The 4,598-nt window shown below is 50.5% G+C and overlaps 10 non-coding genes and 1 pseudogene across 10 annotated transcripts; all 11 read right to left on the bottom strand.

Moving 5' to 3' along the window:
• Positions 1 to 22: 22 nt before the first annotated feature.
• LOC123183695 (uncharacterized) lies at positions 23 to 114 on the bottom strand (annotated as a pseudogene).
• Positions 115 to 398: 284 nt separating this feature from the next.
• LOC123183475 (5S ribosomal RNA) lies at positions 399 to 517 on the bottom strand. Its single transcript, XR_006492541.1, has one exon. It is a non-coding gene; the product is annotated as a 5S ribosomal RNA (ribosomal RNA).
• Positions 518 to 819: 302 nt separating this feature from the next.
• LOC123183484 (5S ribosomal RNA) lies at positions 820 to 938 on the bottom strand. Its single transcript, XR_006492550.1, has one exon. It is a non-coding gene; the product is annotated as a 5S ribosomal RNA (ribosomal RNA).
• Positions 939 to 1,222: 284 nt separating this feature from the next.
• Positions 1,223 to 1,341, bottom strand: LOC123183580 (5S ribosomal RNA). Its single transcript, XR_006492644.1, has one exon. It is a non-coding gene; the product is annotated as a 5S ribosomal RNA (ribosomal RNA).
• Positions 1,342 to 1,642: 301 nt separating this feature from the next.
• Positions 1,643 to 1,761, bottom strand: LOC123183559 (5S ribosomal RNA). Its single transcript, XR_006492621.1, has one exon. It is a non-coding gene; the product is annotated as a 5S ribosomal RNA (ribosomal RNA).
• Positions 1,762 to 2,062: 301 nt separating this feature from the next.
• LOC123183914 (5S ribosomal RNA) lies at positions 2,063 to 2,181 on the bottom strand. Its single transcript, XR_006492902.1, has one exon. It is a non-coding gene; the product is annotated as a 5S ribosomal RNA (ribosomal RNA).
• A 301-nt stretch (positions 2,182 to 2,482) lies between these two features.
• LOC123183568 (5S ribosomal RNA) lies at positions 2,483 to 2,601 on the bottom strand. Its single transcript, XR_006492632.1, has one exon. It is a non-coding gene; the product is annotated as a 5S ribosomal RNA (ribosomal RNA).
• A 301-nt stretch (positions 2,602 to 2,902) lies between these two features.
• LOC123183503 (5S ribosomal RNA) lies at positions 2,903 to 3,021 on the bottom strand. Its single transcript, XR_006492569.1, has one exon. It is a non-coding gene; the product is annotated as a 5S ribosomal RNA (ribosomal RNA).
• Positions 3,022 to 3,322: 301 nt separating this feature from the next.
• On the bottom strand, positions 3,323 to 3,441 carry LOC123183798 (5S ribosomal RNA). Its single transcript, XR_006492812.1, has one exon. It is a non-coding gene; the product is annotated as a 5S ribosomal RNA (ribosomal RNA).
• A 301-nt stretch (positions 3,442 to 3,742) lies between these two features.
• LOC123183702 (5S ribosomal RNA) lies at positions 3,743 to 3,861 on the bottom strand. The gene has a single exon (XR_006492737.1). It is a non-coding gene; the product is annotated as a 5S ribosomal RNA (ribosomal RNA).
• Positions 3,862 to 4,161: 300 nt separating this feature from the next.
• On the bottom strand, positions 4,162 to 4,280 carry LOC123183701 (5S ribosomal RNA). The gene has a single exon (XR_006492736.1). It is a non-coding gene; the product is annotated as a 5S ribosomal RNA (ribosomal RNA).
• Positions 4,281 to 4,598: the final 318 nt, after the last annotated feature.

Raw genomic sequence — 4,598 nt, 5'->3', positions numbered from 1 at the left:
GCGGTGCAAAAAAATTAAAAAGGGAATGCAACACGAGGACTACTCTCGCCCAAGCACGCTTAACTTCGGAGTTTTGATGGGATCCGGTGCTTTAGTGCTGGTATGATCGCATCCGACATGTTACCCCCGTCTTCGTCCCTTATGCTTGCCCCTCCCAGCTCCAGTACACACACGATTGCACATTCCTTTGGCCGCTCCCGCTCAACTACGGAGACGAGTTTTACCACGGTTCAACTGCACCAGTGCCTATTTACCATGGTTTCGACCTCTTTCAGAACACGCTTGCCTCCGCTAGACGCGTGAATAATGAGCAGCGAGCTAAAACTTACCGTAAACGTGCTAAACATACGTCGCGCTCGTGCGTTTTGTTTTGCACGCGGTGCAAAAAAATTAAAAAGGGAATGCAACACGAGGACTTCCCAGGAGGTCACCCATCCTAGTACTACTCTCGCCCAAGCACGCTTAACTTCGGAGTTCTGATGGGATCCGGTGCTTTAGTGCTGGTATGATCGCATCCGACATGTTACCCCCGTCTTCGTCCCTTATGCTTGCCCCTCCCAGCTCCACTACACACACGATTGCACATTCCTTTGGCCGCTCCCGCTCAACTACGGAGACGAGTTTTACCATGGTTCAACTGCACTAGTGCCTATTTACCATGGTTTCGACCCCCTTTCAGAACACGCTTGCCGCCGCTAGACGCGTGAATAATGAGCAGCGAGCTAAAACTTACCGTAAACGTGCAAAATAATAAAACGTGCTAAACATACGTCGCGCTCGTGCGTTTTGTTTTGCACGCGGTGCAAAAAAATTAAAAAGGGAATGCAACAAGAGGACTTCCCAGGAGGTCACCCATCCTAGTACTACTCTCGCCCAAGCACACTTAACTTCGGAGTTCTGATGGGATCCGGTGCTTTAGTGCTGGTATGATCGCATCCAACATGTTACCCCCATCTTCGTCCCTTATGCTTGCCCCTCCCAGCTCCACTACACACACGATTGCACATTCCTTTGGCCGCTCCCGCTCAACTACGGAGACGAGTTTTACCACGGTTCAACGGCACCAGTGCCTATTTACCATGGTTTCGACCCCTTTCAGAACACGCTTGCCGCCGCTAGACGCGTGAATAATGAGCAGCGAGCTAAAACTTACCGTAAACGTGCTAAACATACGTCGCGCTCGTGCGTTTTGTTTTGCACGCGGTGCAAAAAAATTAAAAAGGGAATGCAACACGAGGACTTCTCAGGAGGTCACCCATCCTAGTACTACTCTCGCCCAAGCACGCTTAACTTCGGAGTTCTGATGGGATCCGGTGCTTTAGTGCTGGTATGATCGCATCCGACATGTTACCCCCGTCTTCGTCCCTTATGCTTGCCCCTCCCAGCTCCACTACACACACGATTGCACATTCCTTTGACCGCTCCCGCTCAACTACGGAGACGAGTTTTACCACGGTTCAACTGCACCAGTGCCTATTTACCATGGTTTCGACCCCTTTCAGAACACGCTTGCCGCTGCTAGACGCGTGAATAATGAGCAGCGAGCTAAAACTTACCGTAAACGTGCAAAATAATAAAACGTGCTAAACATACGTCGCGCTCGTGCGTTTTGTTTTGCACGCGGTGCAAAAAAATTAAAAAGGGAATACAACACGAGGACTTCCCAGGAGGTCACCCATCCTACTACTACTATCGCCCAAGCACGCTTAACTTCGGAGTTCTGATGGGATCCGGTGCTTTAGTGCTGGTATGATCGCATCCGACATGTTACCCCCGTCTTCGTCCCTTATGCTTGCCCCTCCCAGCTCCACTACACACACGATTGCACATTCCTTTGGCCGCTCCCGCTCAACTACGGAGACGAGTTTTACCACGGTTCAACTGCACCAGTGCCTATTTACCATGGTTTCGACCCCTTTCAGAACACGCTTGCCGCCGCTAGACGCGTGAATATTGAGCAGCAAGCTAAAACTTACCGTAAACGTGCAAAATAATAAAACGTGCTAAACATACGTCGCGCTCGTGCGTTTTGTTTTGCACGCGGTGCAAAAAAATTAAAAAGGGAATGCAACACGAGGACTTCCCAGGAGGTCACCCATCCTAGTACTACTCTCGCCCAAGCACGCTTAACTTCGGAGTTCTGATGGGATCCGGTGCTTTAGTGCTGGTATGATCGCATCCGACATGTTACCCCCGTCTTCGTCCCTTATGCTTGCCCCTCCCAGCTCCACTACACACACGATTGCACATTCCTTTGGCCGCTCCCGCTCAACTACGGAGACGAGTTTTACCACGGTTCAACTGCACCAGTGCCTATTTACCATGGTTTCGACCCCTTTCAGAACACGCTTGCCGCCGCTAGACGCGTGAATAATGAGCAGCGAGCTAAAACTTACCGTAAACGTGCAAAATAATAAAACGTGCTAAACATACGTCGCGCTCGTGCGTTTTCTTTTGCACGCGGTGCAAAAAAATTAAAAAGGGAATGCAACACGAGGACTTCTCAGGAGGTCACCCATCCTAGTACTACTCTCGCCCAAGCACGCTTAACTTCGGAGTTCTGATGGGATCCGGTGCTTTAGTGCTGGTATGATCGCATCCGACATGTTACCCCCGTCTTCGTCCCTTATGCTTGCCCCTCCCAGCTCCACTACACACACGATTGCACATTCCTTTGACCGCTCCCGCTCAACTACGGAGACGAGTTTTACCACGGTTCAACTGCACCAGTGCCTATTTACCATGGTTTCGACCCCTTTCAGAACACGCTTGCCGCCGCTAGACGCGTGAATAATGAGCAGCGAGCTAAAACTTACCGTAAACGTGCAAAATAATAAAACGTGCTAAACATACGTCGCGCTCGTGCGTTTTGTTTTGCACGCGGTGCAAAAAAATTAAAAAGGGAATGCAACACGAGGACTTCCCAGGAGGTCACCCATCCTAGTACTACTCTCGCCCAAGCACGCTTAACTTCAGTGTTCTGATGGGATCCGGTGCTTTAGTGCTGGTATGATCGCATCCGACTTGTTACCCCCGTCTTCGTCCCTTATGCTTGCCCCTCCCAGCTCCACTACACACACGATTGCACATTCCTTTGGCCGCTCCCGCTCAACTACGGAGACGAGTTTTACCACGGTTTAACTGCACCAGTGCCTATTTACCATGGTTTCGACCCCTTTCAGAACACGCTTGCCGCCGCTAGACGCGTGAATGATGAGCAGCGAGCTAAAACTTACCGTAAACGTGCAAAATAATAAAACGTGCTAAACATACGTCGCGCTCGTGCGTTTTGTTTTGCACGCGGTGCAAAAAAATTAAAAAGGGAATGCAACACGAGGACTTCCCAGGAGGTCACCCATCCTAGTACTACTCTCGCCCAAGCACGCTTAACTTCGGAGTTCTGATGGGATCCGGTGCTTTAGTGCTGGTATGATCGCATCCGACATGTTACCCCCGTCTTCGTCCCTTATGCTTGCCCCTCCCAGCTCCACTACACACACGATTGCACATTCCTTTGGCCGCTCCCGCTCAACTACGGAGACGAGTTTTACCACGGTTCAACTGCACCAGTGCCTATTTACCATGGTTTCGACCCCTTTCAGAACACGCTTGCCGCCGCTGGACGCGTGAATGATGAGCAGCGAGCTAAAACTTACCGTAAACGTGCAAAATAATAAAACGTGCTAAACATACGTCGCGCTCGTGCGTTTTGTTTTGCACGCGGTGCAAAAAAATTAAAAAGGGAATGCAACACGAGGACTTCCCAGGAGGTCACCCATCCTAGTACTACTCTCGCCCAAGCACGCTTAACTTCGGAGTTCTGATGGGATCCGGTGCTTTAGTGCTGGTATGATCGCATCGGACATGTTACCCCCGTCTTCGTCCCTTATGCTTGCCCCTCCCAGCTCCACTACACACACGATTGCACAAATCTTTGGCCGCTCCCGCTCAACTACGGAGACGAGTTTTACCACGGTTCAACTGCACCAGTGCCTATTTACCATGGTTTCAACCCCTTTCAGAACACGCTTGCCGCCGCTAGACGCGTGAATGATGAGCAGCGAGCTAAAACTTACCGTAAACGTGCAAAATAATAAAACGTGCTAAACATACGTCGCGCTCGTGCGTTTTGTTTTGCACGCGGTGCAAAAAAATAAAAAGGGAATGCAACACGAGGACTTCCCAGGAGGTCACCCATCCTAGTACTACTCTCGCCCAAGCACGCTTAACTTCGGAGTTCTGATGGGATCCGGTGCTTTAGTGCTGGTATGATCGCATCCGACATGTTACCCCCGTCTTCGTCCCTTATGCTTGCCCCTCCCAGCTCCACTACACACACGATTGCACATTCCTTTGGCCGCTCCCGCTCAACTACGGAGACGAGTTTTACCACGGTTCAACTGCACCAGTGCCTATTTACCATGGTTTCGACCCCTTTCAGAACACGCTTGCCGCCGCTAGACGCGTGAATGATGAGCAGCGAGCTAAAACTTACCGTAAACGTGCAAAATAATAAAACGTGCTAAACATACGTCGCGCTCGTGCGTTTTGTTTTGCACGCGGTGCAAAAAAATTAAAAAGGGAATGCAACACGAGGA

Source organism: Triticum aestivum, chromosome 1D (genome assembly GCF_018294505.1).
Source record: "Triticum aestivum cultivar Chinese Spring chromosome 1D, IWGSC CS RefSeq v2.1, whole genome shotgun sequence".
Classification (NCBI taxonomy): domain Eukaryota; kingdom Viridiplantae; phylum Streptophyta; class Magnoliopsida; order Poales; family Poaceae; genus Triticum; species Triticum aestivum.
Note: the sequence above shows the minus strand (reverse complement) of the source record. Positions and strands in the feature narration are given on the sequence as shown.